This window comes from Magnolia sinica, chromosome 10, assembly GCF_029962835.1.
Source record: "Magnolia sinica isolate HGM2019 chromosome 10, MsV1, whole genome shotgun sequence".
In the NCBI taxonomy this organism is placed as follows: domain Eukaryota; kingdom Viridiplantae; phylum Streptophyta; class Magnoliopsida; order Magnoliales; family Magnoliaceae; genus Magnolia; species Magnolia sinica.
The window spans coordinates 66,549,209-66,566,477 of NC_080582.1; positions in this window are offsets into that span (position 1 = coordinate 66,549,209).

Sequence of the window (17,269 nt, forward strand, 5' to 3'; positions counted from 1 at the left end):
CCATGGAGGCCCATAAGAAAGGACCGCAGCCTCTGTTGCGAAACAGAGTCGATGCACGTCGACTCTATTACTTGTGTTGGCCCACTTATTGAATCCAAATGGAAAATCCACTCCGTCCATTGGTTTCAGGACGAAAAACCATCCGGGAATGAATGTTTTTTTGAGTGAAATCGGTGTAGCCCATGAGATCATCTACTCCACCATTCATCTTGCGTTTGATTGTGATTTACACATGTGTGCACGCATGGGAACATAAGGACACCTAGGCGATGGTCCAGCCTCCCCTATGGACGTAATGGACGGTCCAGATCTTGCAAAAGGATGACGAGTGGGGCCCACTAGTGAAAAATGGACGGACAGCGCAAAGACGCTGTCCGTTCTTTCGCAGAGGAGAGAGGAAGACGGGTCAGCGTGCGCTGACCCGTTTTTGATTTTTGGTGCACGTCGTGTGTAAGTGTGTTGTGCATACGCACACCCTCCAGGTAGGGTCCATCGTGACGTTTAAGAGAAATCCTCTTCGTCCATCTATTTTTTTGCCTCAATTAAGGCGTTGAGTCCAAAATTGAAGCGTATCCAGAGATCAGGTGGGCCCCACTTAAGGATTTAAAGGGCTGATCCATCTGTTGGGTCACTTCCACAGCAATCCAATGGCTGATTTTTGACGTGTACGGTTAATTTATGATCCTCAGGCCACATATAGAGTTTTGAGCTGAACGGATGGTGGGACCCTGTGATCTTGGCTTTCAGACGTCTTTCGGGCTACTTGAGCTTCAGTTTCTCGATTTTCTTGGATCCCTGGCATGCAAATCTGTCGATCCTGGTCCTCTGAGGTCCGTCCCTTGCCTTGGTAAATTCTGGGCATTAAATTCATGCTTTTAGCACCCTTGTGTAGTCCAAGCTCCTAAATACACCTTGTATCACAAACACGATTAAAGCAGGGCGTTAAACAGTACAATGTTCATAAATCAAGGAAATAACTGGGGTCTAATATGCAATATTTAGCCCTCAACACAACCCCCAACCAGCATCTTGCTAGTCCCAAGCAAGGTATGCGAAAAATAAGTTGAGAATTACAGGACAATTTTTATGAACTCGAGTGATTTTTGGAAAACAATCTAGATACTAGAAGTCTAAGATGCATGATTGTTAGCATTACTCTCTCTTAGACTCAAGCGCATGGTAAACTTTATCATCAAGTTCAAAGCATTAATCCATCCATCAGAAAAATTCTAAACATTAGGATCCCCGAGTATATAGTATAGTCTCGACTTATCAACATTAAGATTCAATTCATTATTTCATGATATCATTGGTAACCACAAGAGCATTCAGGACACCCAAAACCTAAACTAAAACGTGCCTCATAGATCATTCTTTTTCTTTCTTTTAGCCTTTGATTTTTCTATTAAAAGGAGCACCAAGGAGGGGAATAAAGTACTTACCTATAGGGAGTAAACCTATGGTGAAGACTGTACACCCAACCCTTTTCACATATGTCCATGGGGAATCAAATCTACACCTATAGGAAGCAAACCTATGGTGAAGATTATTTGCCCAACCCTTTCTAAAGGCATCAGTTTTTTTTTTTTTGCTAGGTATTTTCTTTTTCTTCAATTGATCATGACGGGCAAATTCCCTAGGTTGGTTCCTTCCATGCATAATGATCACCAAGTCAATATCAAACTGAAACCTTAATGTGAAAGCGGGATGCGACATGTGAAATCATGATTCAATCAATGTTTATAACTTCTAATTCTGGATTGACACTTCAAACTTAACCGTGAAATCTAATAGATAATTGAATCCAAGAGTCATAAATCACCAACATCACTTATCTTATAATTCTAAATCCAAGATGGTCATCAAAATCACTTCGAATTCACAAGAATTTTTAGAAAAAATTAAAAAGTTTCACAATTTTTGCTCAAGACCAAGAAAACACTAATTAGGTAACCTAAGCTCCCACCCCCAACCTAAAATCAACATTGTCCTCAATGTAAAAGAAATATGGGACAACAAAAGTACAAGAGGAGTGATGGAAAGATAGTACCTAGACGAAAGAATCAAGAGGCTTTCCAAAGATATCTACGTAAGAGCGGGTCAGCACAAGAGAGAAACCAACAGAAGTAAAATAAAAATAACAAAAATAAAGTCCTACCTACACCATTTTCGCAGGTGCTCTCGATTGCATTTAGCGCATGCAACAAGCCTTTAAACCCCTAGGTTGCCCCTAGTGGACGAGTTGTAGTCTCGTGAAGGTTTGCAGTCATGTTACCCATAAATATTGAACTAACTAACTAGGAAAAATGAAATGGAATGAAAAGCTGGGTTGCCTCCCAGGAGCGCTAAGTTTACCGTCTTTTACCAGACAAATAAAGCAAACTACCCTAGTCCTAAGAAGGTAGGGAAAAACTACTCGATCATGTCGCAAGGTTCCTCTTCCGGCCAATATCATGATAAGTTTCTCAGTAAGTTCCTCAACAGGATCATCCAAAAGCCCTTTTTGCAATAGGCTTGGATGCCCTAGAGCTTGACTTTCTAGAGAAACTTATGTACCTCATTAAAAATTTATCGTTGATTCGCCTGAGGTATCCATAGTATATATGATTCACCTGTGACAGAAGAAGTTTCAACGTTAGTATCCCATAATGAATCAGAAACTACAGGTAGATAAAGTTTAGAAAACTTCACAAGAAGTAATGTAGTCTCAACACATTCTGAAGTGTCAGACTTCGGTTCAATTTTCAACTCCCCCTCCCTTAATGGTAAACATTCAGGATCTATGGAAGAAGGGGCTTCAGAGTAAGGGTTCTCTCAGTCAGTGATGACTACCGAGATGTTGTCTTGCAGGGCATTCACTATGTCTCTTATCATGGGATCATTTAAATCTGCAAAGTGTGCCAAACAATCATCAAAAAAGTTGGGACATTCAGCTGAGTGTGACTTATGTTCCACATTAGAGCTTGTGATGATCTGCCCAAGGAATCCATTGTCTTTAAAGGTAAACGGAGGTGTGCTCTCTTGCTCTAGCCCTACACAGATAGATTGAGGGTCAGTATACAAAGCATTGATGTGCGGACTTTGTTCATTGATACTACTCAGAAGAGGCATTGAATCGTTAACATTCAATAGTTCAGATGGTGGCCTCAACTGGGTGGTTTCAAATTCCAGAGTCATATCGAGTAACTCGTCCATCTCCCGAATCATATCATCATTCAATTCAGGGGAGTGGTCCAAATATATCTCACGAGAGATAGAAGGGTCGGTTGTAAGGAGCTCATCCACTTTTAGATCAGACATGTCAGGTGAATGGAGTAGCTCATTATGACCGTTCTCTTCGTGTACTTCTCGATCATTGACCTAGACCGAACTTGAGATTAATTCCAAGGGAACTGTGGCTGCACATTCAGGATCATCATCCCAATACTCATCATATTCTGGTTCAGTGTAGTGCACATTTGGGATGAGATCACTTTTCTCACATTCTACACCTAGAATGGGTTGAGGTTCAAATAAACTAACCTCTACCTCATCACTGAGATCCTGTGTGTCATGTAAGGAAGGTGTGTCATCATCATTGTATTTGAAAGATAACCACATCTCTTGACCATTCCTTTGAACCGTCATCGAGATCGACTCATCGGGAAATTGAACCATATGTGCATTAATGGACTCTAACTCATTTGTAATTCTAGAGTTCTTCAAAAGCGGGTTAGGATCACTTTCCTCGCATTATATTTCTAGAATGAATTGTGGCTGGAATGAATGAGCCTCCACTATCTTATCGAGGTGCGAATTAATTGCTTCCATCATTTTTCTCATTTCCACAAGACATTCCATGTTATACTGAATTGAATCCTCTTAGATTGTTTATGGTTGGGTCTCAAAGGCAAGGTATCCAAGAGAATACTCATTATAACATGTTGTTGGTTCATCTTTCCAATTTTATTATTTCCACTAGTTATAGTTATACTAATCATACATGGGAGAATATGATGGTTGATAATAATCCTCATTCCCATAATTACGATCGTATGTGGCCCTATTAACCGATGGAACATAACGTTCTAGTCGGTTCTCAATATCGGTTCTCAATGGAGAGAAATCTTGAGGTATACGTTGAATTCCACAACCCTCAGGCATTTCCCAATATCTCTTATCCATCTCGGCATATGCACGTACCCACGCTTCCATGGTAGAACCCTAACTCTGAGTCTAATTCTAAGAAAAATAGAAGAAAAGATCCTACAGAAGTATGGAAAGTAAGAGGAGAAGAAGTTAGAAGGAAAGTACCAAATGAGAAGTTCCTATGTTAAGATCCAATTTAGAAGCTTATGTCAAGATCCTACAAAATAGGAAAACAGGTTAGTTTCTAAAAAATCAGAAAAACCTAAACCTAAAGTTAGAAAAATTCTAATCTTAAACTATTCCTAAAACTAGTTAATTTTAGAAAATGAAATCGTCAGTCCCCGACAATGGCGCGCAAAACTTGTTCACTCCCCAAGTATACGGTTGTGATGTAGTAATAAACTCGGTGAGACTGAGGTCGAATCCCAAGGGACTGATACCTGTACGTAATCTGAAACTAAGTAGAACTAGAACTAGACTAAGATGAAATCTAAATCAAACGAATTTGAGGAAATAATGGTGAAATATTAATCTAAAACTTAAGGAATTCAGAGATAGGAAACTAGGGTGCCAAGGATCCACTTGTAGCCATGGAAAGTTATCTTGTATTAATTCAGGGACAACTGGAATCAAAGTCCTTTCTTATCCAGTTGGTAAGAAGAGATTATCAGATCTCTAAACTTCTCATGGATCTAATCATCAACAGATAAGATTGGTGAAGATTTGGAAGTGATTCCGTCACCTAACCATGCCCAGGAGACTGTGGCAAACAACAACAATGTACCAATCTCACAACCAATCATGAGAGAATTGCGGAAGTTAGGAAGAGTTCCATCACCCAACCATGCCCATAAGATGATGGTGAACAATAGGGCCTCCTAAGTTCACAATCTCATAATGAAAAGAACATACTCAAAGCTATTGCAGATCTACTGTAATGTCAGTCACAATAAACCATTAAAAACTAAAAGTATTCCTTAATAATCAAACTAGAATCCATAAAAGTTCAATAACCATGAATCAAAGCAAAACCAACACCCCGATTACGCTACAAGCTTCACCTCTTAGCCTTAGCTAAGATGTTTAGCCTAGCAACATGATTAGGCTACACCTTAAAAGAAAGGAAAAATAAAACATAAAAAAAAAAAAAATCACTCCCTGTCTCTCCCTCTCTCTTGGCCTCCACGGCTGCCCCACGTCCAGCCCAGGATCTCCTCTTTTATAGATCTAGAGTCGGTGAACCGACTCCGTTGTTCTCCACCGTTCGCAGCAAACTCCTCGTGGAACTCTGCTTCTGCGCATGAAAACGCATAGTTTTGTTGCGTTTGGAACAAGTGCAAGATGAAAGTGAAGCCAGTCCGGTCGATCCGACCACCTAGGAGGAGTTTAGACCCCAGAATCTACAACTTGAATGGTCTGGATCATCAAATAGATCGACAGAGACGGGCCACCACTGTCCCGAACATTCAAAATTTTCGGACGTGCGTAACATACGTACAAGAGCTGCGCTGAGCTCTCAGTGGGGCCCACTTTGGCTATCTTTCAAGAAATTCACACCGTCCACCGGATTACTTAAGAAAAATCATTCAAACCTGATCGATTTTGGGTTAAAACCATGGTGGCCCACAGTTTATTTGTTACACCGTCTATTCTATGTTTTGGAATATCAACAGCCGCCTGCACTTCATTCCGCGATTTCGACACCTAGTACATGTTTATATGGCCCTTTTAAGCCTGATGGACGGTTCCAATACCTGATGGACGGTTCCGATTATATGGATCATGGTCCTTAGAGGCTTACAAGAAAGGACCACAACCTCTATTGCGAAACAGAGTCGACGTACGTCGACTCTGTTACTTGCGTTAGCCCACTTATTGAATCCAAATGGAAAATCCACTCCATCCATTGGTTTCAGGACGAAAAACCATCCGGGAATGAGTATTTTTTTGAGTGAAATCGGTGTAGCCCACGAGATCTTCTACTCCGCCATTCATCTTGCGTTTGATTGCGATTTACACATGTGTGCATGCTTGGGAACATAAGGACACCTAGGCGAAGGTCCAGCCTCCCCTATGGACATAATGGATGGTCCAGATCTTGCAAAAGGATGACGAGTGGGACCCACTAGTGAAAAACGGATGGACAGCGTAAAGACATTGTCCGTTCTTTCGCAGAGGAGAGAGGAAGACGGGTTAGCGTGCGCTGACCCGTTTTCGATTTTTGGTGCACATCGTGTGTAAGTGTGTTGTGCATATGCACACCCTCCAGGTAGGGCCCATCGTGACGTTTATGAGAAATCCTCTCCGTCCATCTATTTTTTTACCTCAATTAAGGCGTTGAGTCCAAAATTAAAGTGTATCCAGAGATCAAGTGGGCCCCACTTAAGGATTTAAAGGGCTGATCCATCCGTTGGGCCACTTTTACAGCAATCCAATGGCTGATTTTTGACGTGTACGGTTAATTTATGATCCTCAGGCCACATATAGAGTTTTGAGCTGAACGGATGGCGGGAACCCTGTGATCTTGCCTTCCGGACGTCTTTCGGGCTACTTGAGCTTCAGTTTCTTGATTTTCTTAGATCCGTGGCATGCAAATCTATCGATCTTGGTCCTCTGAGGTCCGTCCCTTGGCTTGGTGAATTCTGGGCATTAAATCCGTGCTTTTTGCACCCTTGTGTAGTCCAAGCTCCTAAATACACCTTGTATCACAAACACGATTAAAGCAGGGCGTTAAACAGTATAATGTTCGTAAATTCAGGCAATAACCGGGGTCTAATATGCAATATTTGGCCATCAACAGAAGCCAGTCAGATATTACAAGAAGCTCATTCAGGAGAATGTGGAGCACATCAGGCTGGTCGAAACCTATTTCATTGAATACATCGAATGAGATATTATTGGCCCACAATGTTCAAGGATGCGATCGCCTACGTGAAATGATGCCACGAATGCCAAGTCCATGGCGATGTCATGCATGTTCTTCCTAAAGATCTTCACCAATCGGTGGCTTCTTGGCCCTTTATAGCATGGGGACTTGATGTCAACAGTCTTATAAATCTACCTTCATTTAAGGGGTGACAATATATTCTGGCAGTGATAGACTATTTCTCTAAATGAACTGAAGCAATTGCATTACGAAATGTCAAAGAGAGATGTCATAAATTTTATTCAACATGCGATAATATATCGCCATGGCATCCCAAAAAAGATTATCACCAACAATGGTACTCCTTTTAAGAATAGGGGTATGGAGAAATTATGCCAGAAATTTAGAATCCAGCATTTGTTCTCGACACCCTCCTATCCACCAGCCAACGGATTGGCCAAAGCTTTCAATAAGATGATTGTGAAAATATTGAAGAAAACCGTCACAGGAAATAAGTGTGATTGGGATGAAAAATAGTAAGAGGCTCTATGGGCTTACAGAACTACTCATAATACTACGACAAAAGTTACGTTGTATTCACTAGTTTACGATGTTGAAGCTGTCATTCTCATTGAAATGTAAGTCATGTCACTTGGGGTTGTAGTGCATCAATCAATCACAGATGATGAAAATACAAAACTAAGGCTGACCGAATTAGATATGCTCAATAAGAAGTGATTAGCAGCCCAACAGAAATTAGAACTATATGAGGCAATGATTTCCGCTGCCTTCGATGAGAAAGTCTAAAAAGGTCAAGCTAAGAGTCCTAAAGGGGGGGGGGGGGTTAATAGGACTATGCCAAATTAAAAACTTAAATGTGGAATTAAACAAATATAAATAAAGATAGCACTTAAACAATCCTACAAAGCAGAAATGATTAATAACCTCAAATGTACAAGTATTGAGCGGTTGATATATACAAATGTTGTTCTAAGGACAACCTTACAGCAAAAACCAATAGCTTATGGTAGGACAACCTGATTTCTAGCAAGGTTTGTGTATCAAAATCCCAAACAGATACAGAGGAATAAAGAATAAAAATAGCAAAGAAAATAACTAAACTATTACAACATTCCCATAATGGCATAAAAAGATTATAACACTCTCCACATATGCTTAAAAAGGAAATTACAACATCCACACAATGCCATGATCAATCATTCACCACAAGGCCAGAAATTATAATGGTTCGCTTGTGTGTACACTAACTGTTTAGAAAAATAGCCACGCAACTACTCCACTCCCAATATCCTCACACAGTGGATATTGGCATTCACTATGAAATAGGTTTTTCAAGGTTCACCTAAAACCTTCACAATTGTGTCTTTTAAGTGGGCTTACACAATTCAAAAACCTCACACTCTGAGTTTCCTGGATCACCTCAAACAAATCAAAAAGAAAGATTTTTTGGCACAATCTCAAATAAATCAAAAGAACAGATTTACAGAAATATAAAATACTTATCTGGATATTCTCCTTTGATACATCCCGGTAGAACCAATTCAGAGTAAAAGTTCAACGTAGTGTTCAATGTCCACACTCACTTATGAAAAAGTTCTAAGTTCTAAATGATTTTTAGATTAAATCACTTTAGGCTAGCTTGATTTGATTTTCATTCCAAGAAATGGGAAAACTTCAATCCCTTCTTTAAATAAGATTGGAATATAAAATACAAAATCAAATGTAAAAAGCTAATTAAAGAAAATATTACATGAGTACTAAATAGCTTAAGAATTTCAATAACTTATCTCTTAGAGTAGTGTCTTGATTTTGCTTGAATTTAATAAAAAAACTCTGAAAATCGTGCTCTATTTATAAGTGAAGAAACTGCTCGCTCGACTGGCCCAGAGGTCAGTTCGAGTAGTCGAAGAACCAACAAACTTTTGAAATTTCGAACGCGATAAGATAAAGTTGTTCCACAACTGGTCGAGCCATGCTCATGACTGGTCGTGTGGGACCCAATTTGGTTGCTGGACTTTGAGTCGAGCTTGCTTGACTAGTTGAGCACTGTTCACTCGACTGGTTGAGTAATCTCCAGGACTGGTCGAGGCTATAATAGAAAAATCCTGAAAATTAGTAACAAACTTTGGACTAGTCGAGGAATTTCTTAGACTGGTCGAGCCAATACTAGGACTAGTCGAACATAAGCTAAGACTAGTCGAGAAACAGTCTATACACTTATGTAGTGACCCAATTTAAGTATGCAATCAATATGACCTAGCCTAAGGTCAATCATACCTTATAAGTGATATTTGAACACTGAGTCGTCATTCGCTTCGGTTGACAGTTGATCTTGAAGTACATGAAGCTTGATATCTTGAGATACTTTAAATCTTGAACTTGAAGTACTTTCGAAGCTTGAATTTGAAACACTTTGAAGCTTGAGCTTGAGTTGCATTTCACCTTGAGCTTTGAGTTCCAAAGCAGAGTACTTTGTCTTGACATAGATAAAGCATTGAAACCTTCAACTATTGAAGCTTGAACGAATGAACTATCACTTGGTGTTGTACTTGAACTTGTATATCTCTTGATCTTGCATTTGAAGTTCTTGAGATAAAGACCTTTGTTCATATACATGAGATGCATGATCTTGAATATGTAGATGAGCTACACAAGACAGATTTCAAGAGGTTTTGGCACTACAAAATTTGACAATCATAGGAGCTAGACAACACAGCACTTACAATCTCCCCCTTTGTCAAATTTGTGACAAAACACACCACACAATAAAGAATCATGCACCATATATGCAGAACAAAGAATCATGCACTGGTTACAACAACCTAGTTAAAGAATCATGCACCAGTTACAACAACCTAGTTAAATCAATACGCACCAAATGCACCAATACTCTCATCAATACTCAACAATACTACCCCTTAATATCATACAGCAAAAATTGTACGTATCCATAATTCCATATTTCCACATATCACAAGCATAATAAAATTCTCCCCCTTTTGTCACAATATGACAAAGGAAGGAACCAATAAATGATAATAGAAGTAGATAAATAAGGAAGTAAAAGAAGAGTAATGAGAAATAAGAGAATATAGGAATAAGATTACCAAGTTAACCAAGTTCATAAGCAAGCATGTCCAAGCCCACAAAACAAAAGAAATTCAAGTAGTTTAAAAGTTATTACATAACAAATATTCAAATACTAATCTGAACCCGATAAAGGAGCAGGTATGGAAGGATCAATTTGATGAAGTCCCTTGTTAATACGCTTCAGATACTTGATCATATATTTAAATTGCATTTCATAAGACACATTCATACTTTCAACTTTCTCCTCAAGTGAGCACAAACGTGCATCAAAGTCAGATGGCTGATAATCAGGATCAGCAGAGAATCAGATTCAATTTCATCAAAGAGCTCATCCATATTAATATCATCTGGAGGCACATCACCTTCTTCTACATTTGCGGAAGCAACTTCACCAACACCCACATCAACTTGGCATGGGGCCAACTTCAAATTCATCTTATTAATATTAGAGTTGTTAAATGGTAGTTGGGTAATGGGAACCTCTCCAACAGGCATAGCCACTAGACAATGGGTGGCTAACATAGTCATAAGATAAGCAAAGGGTATGTCATTGTGACCTGGGTGGAGATAGAACTGAATTATGTTATGACAAATCTAAGAAGGAAGACATACAGAGACTCTAGAAATGATAGAATGGAGAATACAAACCATGAATGTAGTAAGTTCGGTTTGGTTATCAGATCGAGGATAGACATTCGAAATGAAAATCATATGAAGGATTCTGTATCTGGGTAATAGAAACTTAGAGGTGAGCGCATTCCCAGTACTCCATTTTGCATCTATATTACATAAATCTCTAGTGAGCATTCATTTTTCAGTTTCAGATGGTTTTGCCACTAGAGTACTAATGAGAATACCTTTGTCATTAACTGGAAGGTCCATTAAACCAGAAATAAGATGACAGTCCACATCAATTGAACCCTCTCTGGTCGAAAAAGTAAATGTCAGATTTTCAGTAGAAAAATCAATAATGCAAGCATACATAGCCTACGCAATGGAGCGATATACCGGCCCACCCCAATGAAGTATGTTATCCCATCATACAGACTGAAGGAGAGGAAGGATATCAAACGGAGCCAAATGATCAACATTAATAGGCTGTTCTACTATCACATTACACAAACGAATATCTTGTACATAAGTGGGATCAGCCACGGGCGACCGAAGGTGGCACACCATGATAGGAGTCGAAAGAGATGAAGAGGGACCACGAGATCCTTTCTTCTTAGTTCTACCCTACATTTGCAATAACGAAATCAAGAAAGAAAGATATTGTAAAAGAGACAAAATGGGTTTCTAGTAGATCAAATTATTTAATAGAAAACTCTAAAAATTAACATAAAACATGAAATAAATCACACAAATGAAGAAAATGAAGTGCAAAAGAGTTGAATCTACAAGAAAATTGAAAATAACACACTAACCATGGAGGAATCGAAAATGGGTTCAACTGGTCGACATAGGGCCCGTTGGAGAAGAAGACCCAAATGAAGAAAAAGTGATTTTTCTCCAAATAAAAGGGCAAACCTGTATTTCACGATGGGTCGAGTACATGATCGACCGGTTGTGCATAACACAAAATATGCAATTTTTCATAAAATTTGAAAATTTAAAAACTCAAAATAACTAATATATATATATATATAATGATACAGAAAGACATGAATCATCAATTCATATTGCACATGCCAAGATCAAATTTCATTTTAGCAAACCTGCTTTTGTCAAGCGGTTTTGTGAATATGTCAGCAAGTTGAGTCTTGGTCGGAATATAATCCAAAGAAATTGTCTTGTCTTCCACTAATCCATGAATATAGTGACATCTAATGTCAATATGCTTGGTTCGTGAATGCTAGATTAGATTTTTGGAGATATTAATTACGTTTAAATTATCATAATATAAAATCATAATATCTTACGCAATTTCGTAATCGCTTAGCATTCTTTTCATCCATACAAGCTGAGTACATACATTACCTACAGCAATGTATTCAGCCTTAGCTGTTGAGAGCGATACGAAACTTTATTTCTTACTTAGTTAAGAAACTAAACAGTTCCCTACACAGAAACAACCACCACAAGTTAATTTTCGATCATCAATGTTACCAGCCCAATCAGCATCCGTGTAACCAGTTAATTACACACTAGTATCATGTGGATACCAAAGACTAAGATTAGCAAAACTTACAACATATCGTAAAATACGCTTAACAGCAATTAGATGTGACTGTTTATGGTCAAATTGATATCTAGCGCAAATTCCTATGCTAAATGCAATATTAGGTTAGCTCGCAGTTAAATAAAGCAAACTACCTATCATACTGCGATACAACTTAGGATCCACACTCTTACCTGTAGAGTCCTTTGAGAGTTTTAAAGTAGTACTCATTGGAGTATCAAAATTTTTCCCTCTCAAATCTGAACTTTTAACTAAGTTTAGATCATATTTGGTTTAAGAAATAAAGAAACCATCAGGTAGTTGTTTGACTTGCAACCCTAGAAAATAATTTAGTTCTCCAACCATGCTCATTTCAAATTTAGACTTCATGAGATCTGCAAACTCAACAGTCATGTTAGCACAGGTAGATCCATAGATAATATCATCAATGTAGATTTGTACTATTAAAATGTGATCATTATGTTTCTTTATAAATAATGTCTTATCAACACTTCCCATTATAAATATATGACTTAGTAGAAACTTAGTCAACTTTTCATACCATGCCCTGAGAGCTTGTTTCAAACCGTAAAATGCCTTTTTTAGGCAATAGACATGATTAGCATGTTTAAGGTCTTCAAAACCCGATGGTTGTTCAACATACAGTTCTTCATGCAAATTGTCATTTAAGAATGCACTCTTTACATCCATTTGATATATTTTAAACTTTCTAAAGTGCACAATGGATATAAATAGTCTGATTGATTCAAGACGAGCTACTGGGGCAAAGGTCTCATCATAATCAATACCTTCAAGTTGAGTATACCCTTGTATAACCAACCTAGCCTTGTTTCTAATAATATTACCAAGTTCATCAGACTTATTTTTAAAAATCCATTTTGTTCTGATAATGTGTTTATCTTTCGGTCTTCGAACTAAGTACCAAACATCATTTCTAACAAATTGATTGAGCTCTTCTTGCATTGTTACAATCCAGTTTTCGTCAGTAAGAGCTTCTTTTACGTTAACCAGTTCTATCTAAGATGTAAAGCACACGTAGTTACACATATCTTCAAGTTTTTTACGAGTGTGTACACCAGTGAGAGGGTTTTCAAGAATTTGATTAGAAGGATGATCTTTAACTGTTCTTAGTTTAGTATTATTTTAACTTGATGAGGAGTCTGGTTTATCAATTAGAAGAACTTCATCATTTTCTGAACTTGAGACAGGTGTATTCAAGTGATCGTTAATAACCACATTAATAAATTCTTGAATTACACCAGTCCTCTTTTTGAGAACCCGATATGCTCGACTATTTAGAGCATACCCTAAAAATATCCCTTCATCACTTTTGGTGTCAAATTTACCCGGATGTTCTCGATCACGTAAAATATAGCACTTGCTGCCAAAAACTTGAAAGTATTTGATAGTAGGCTTCTTATCAAACCACATTCATCAGTCATTTTACCATTTAATTTTCTAGTGTAAATGTGGTTAATTATATAACATGCAGTATTTATGGCTTCGGCCCACAGATTCTAAGGAAGCTTCATACTATTTAGCATTATTTTTGCCATTTCTTAAAGTATTTTATTTTTTCTTTCCACTACACCATTTTGTTGTAGCGTTTTGGACATAAAAAATTCATGTGATATTCCTTGATCACTGCAAAATTTCTCAAAACTGCTATTTTCAAATTTCGAACCATGATCACTACGGATCTTAGATACTTGTGATTTTTTTTTTGTTTAGATACGTTTAAGTACCCTCTTTACTTCATCAAGAGTTTCTAATTTATTTCTCAAGAAGACTACTTAAGTGTACCTGGTAAAGTCATCAACAATTACCAGAATGTACTTCTTGCCACCTCGACTCTCCATTCTAGTTGGTCCAATGAAATTCATGTGGAGAAGTTCGAGTGGTTTAGATGTGGCATTGGAGTTCACCTTTTTGTAGTACTCCTAGTTTGTTTACCAATCTGGCATTTACCACATATTTTGTCTACTTTCTGTTTTTTGGGTAAACCTCTTACCAACTCTCTTTTGCTCAATCTATACAAATTGTGGTAGTGTATATATCCAAGACGTTTATGCCGTAATTTGGTTTCATCAGCATGGACCACGTAACACGATAGATTAGATGAGCTTGAATCACTCACAATGTAGCAGTTTTCAGAAGTTCTACGACCAGTTAATATTATAGAACTATTTTTATTTAAAATTTCACACCCTTGGTTGGTGAATTTTATACTATGATTATTATCATATATTTGAGAGATGCTTAATAAATTATGTTTTAAACCTTCCACAAATAAAACATTCTCAAATAGAGGGAGGTTAAAGAGCTGAACCGTACCTTGGCCAATAATTCTACAGTTTCTACCATCACCGAATGTGACTAAACCATCAGTCATGTCTTTAAGATTGGTGAACAGACCTCACCTGTCATGTATCTGGAGCATCCACTGTCTAGGTACCACTTTGAATGGCTCGAAGCTTTTAAAGCGGTGTGGGCAACCAAACACATAACCTTAGGGACCCATTTCATTATAGTTTTGGGTTTAGGAGTATAGTTGGTCTTCTTATGTTTGTAGTTGTTATAAGACCAACCCACTGAGTTAGATTTTAAGAGCTCCTTAAGTAAATCAATAATTTTCTCAGCTAAAGGATTATGATTCTGATTTTTATAGTTGATATGGTTGCTTTTAGGTTTTAAGGTTTGAAAACTCGTAGCATTTTTAGAATAATTTTGATTTAGACTTTTTCCTTTTGAGTTAGAAGACTCCCCTTTCACAAATTTGGGTGGAGTATTCTTATGTTTGGGAGAAATAGCCCAATCCAGATTGATCACCATATTTTTTGGATCCGGATAAGAGTTTTTCTAACTTAGGATCTCCTTGGTCATACCTCCATCTGTCTTTTAAACTCAAAAGTGAAGAGACTTCAAGTTTTAGCTTTTCATTTTCAGATTTTAAGTTTTCAACAAGGGATGTTTTGAAATCTAACTCGCTCTTAGTCTTTTCAAAATAATCTGAAATATGAGATTTTTCTAAGACTGGATTATCAAAATTTTCTTTTGTTTTGAAAACTTTTCTTACTGAAGTTTTAGTTTTACAGTAATTTTGCAACTTTCCTTATATAGGGCATTATAAGCATCTTGAAGATATTCTTCATTTTCAAGATCACTATTCAGATTTTCTTCACTCGTTGAATCATCATTATCTGAAAAAGTAAACTTGGCTAGAGTCATAAGGGCTTTAACTTCATTACCCGACTCAGTTTCAGAATCTTCTGACTCAGAAGAGGCTTCAGAGTAGGAAGATTCATCCCAAGTAGCCAACATACCTTTCTATTTATGTTTGTCCTTTTTAAGACATTTATTCGCTAGATGCCCATATTCATGGCAGTTGTAACATTGAATGTCTTTTAAAGATTTCTAGGTTTTAGGTTTAGATATTTTTTTTTCATTAGGTTTTTGCAAATCAACCCTCTTTTTACTTCTGAAAATCTTATAAAACTTTTTAGCTAAAAGGGTCATATCATCTTCAGAATTTTCTAAATCAGAATTATTACTATTTTCTTGAGAAATATTTTTAGAAGATTTAAGGGCGATGGATTTGCCTTTAGGGGCTTTAAAGTTTAACTCATAGGTCTGTAAGGAACCAACTAATTCTTCTACCCTCATATTATCCATACCACGAAGTTCCTGGATCGCAGTTACCTTTGAATTGAACCGTTCAGGCAATGAGCGTAGTATCTTTGTACAGACTTTACTTTCTGGGATTCTATCACTAAGACCCCATATAGAGTTAACAATGTCATTCAATCTTGTATAGAAGTCCATGAAAGTTTCACTTTCTTCCATACGTATTTCCTCAAATTTGGTTGTGAGGATTTGGACTTTAGATTTCTTGACAATTATTGTTCCCTCGTGTGTCATTTCCAAAACATCCCAGGCTTGCTTTGCAGTATAACAGCATATAATTCTCTTGAATTCATCTGGTGATAATGCACAAGTAATAGCCTTTAGAGTCGTTGCATTGGCACTACTCTCACTTTTTTGAAGATTAGTCCAAGTAAAATAAGGTGTTACTTTTACGGTTATAGATCCATCTGTACCAGTCACTTCAATGGTAGGAGGGGTCCAATTGGTCACTGTGGCTTGCCACACCCTCTCATCCAAGGATTTTAAGAAAATCCTCATTCTGGCTTTCCAATAGGCATAATTGGAGTCATCAAAAGGTGGAGGCCTAGTGACTGAAAGGCTATTAAAATTTGACATCTTAAAAAACTATGATCGATTAGCTTAGGAAATAAATCCAAAATAAATTAGGCGAGCTATTAGGCTTTAATACCACTTGAAAAGGCTAAGCTAAGAGTCCTAGGGGGGGTGAATAGGACTATGCCAAATTAAAAACTTAAATGCAAAATCAAAGAAATATAAATAAAGATAGCACTTAAACAATCACATAAAGCAGAAATGAATAATAACCTCAAATGTACAAGTATTGGGAGGTTGATACAAATGTTGTTCTAAGGACAACCTTACACTAAAAACCAATTGCTTATTGTAGGACAACTTGATTTCTAGAACAGTTTATATATCAAAATCCCAAACTAATATAGAGGAATAAAGAATAAAAAGAGTAAAGACAATAACCAAGCTATTACAACATTCCAATACTTGAATAAAAAGATTACAACATTCTCTGCAAATGCCTAAAAAGAAAATTACAACATCCACACAATGCCATAATCAATCATTCACCACAAGGCCAGAAATGATAGTGGTTCGCTTGTGTGTACACTAACTGTTTAGAAAAACAGCCACACGACTACTCTTTAGAAAAACAGCCACACGACTACTCTAACCCCAATATCCTCACACAGTGGATATTGGCATTCACTATGAAATAGGTTTTTCAAGGTTCACTTAAAACTTTCACAATTGTGTCTTTCAAGTGGGCTTACACAATTCAAAAACCCCACACTTTGAGTTTTCTGGAT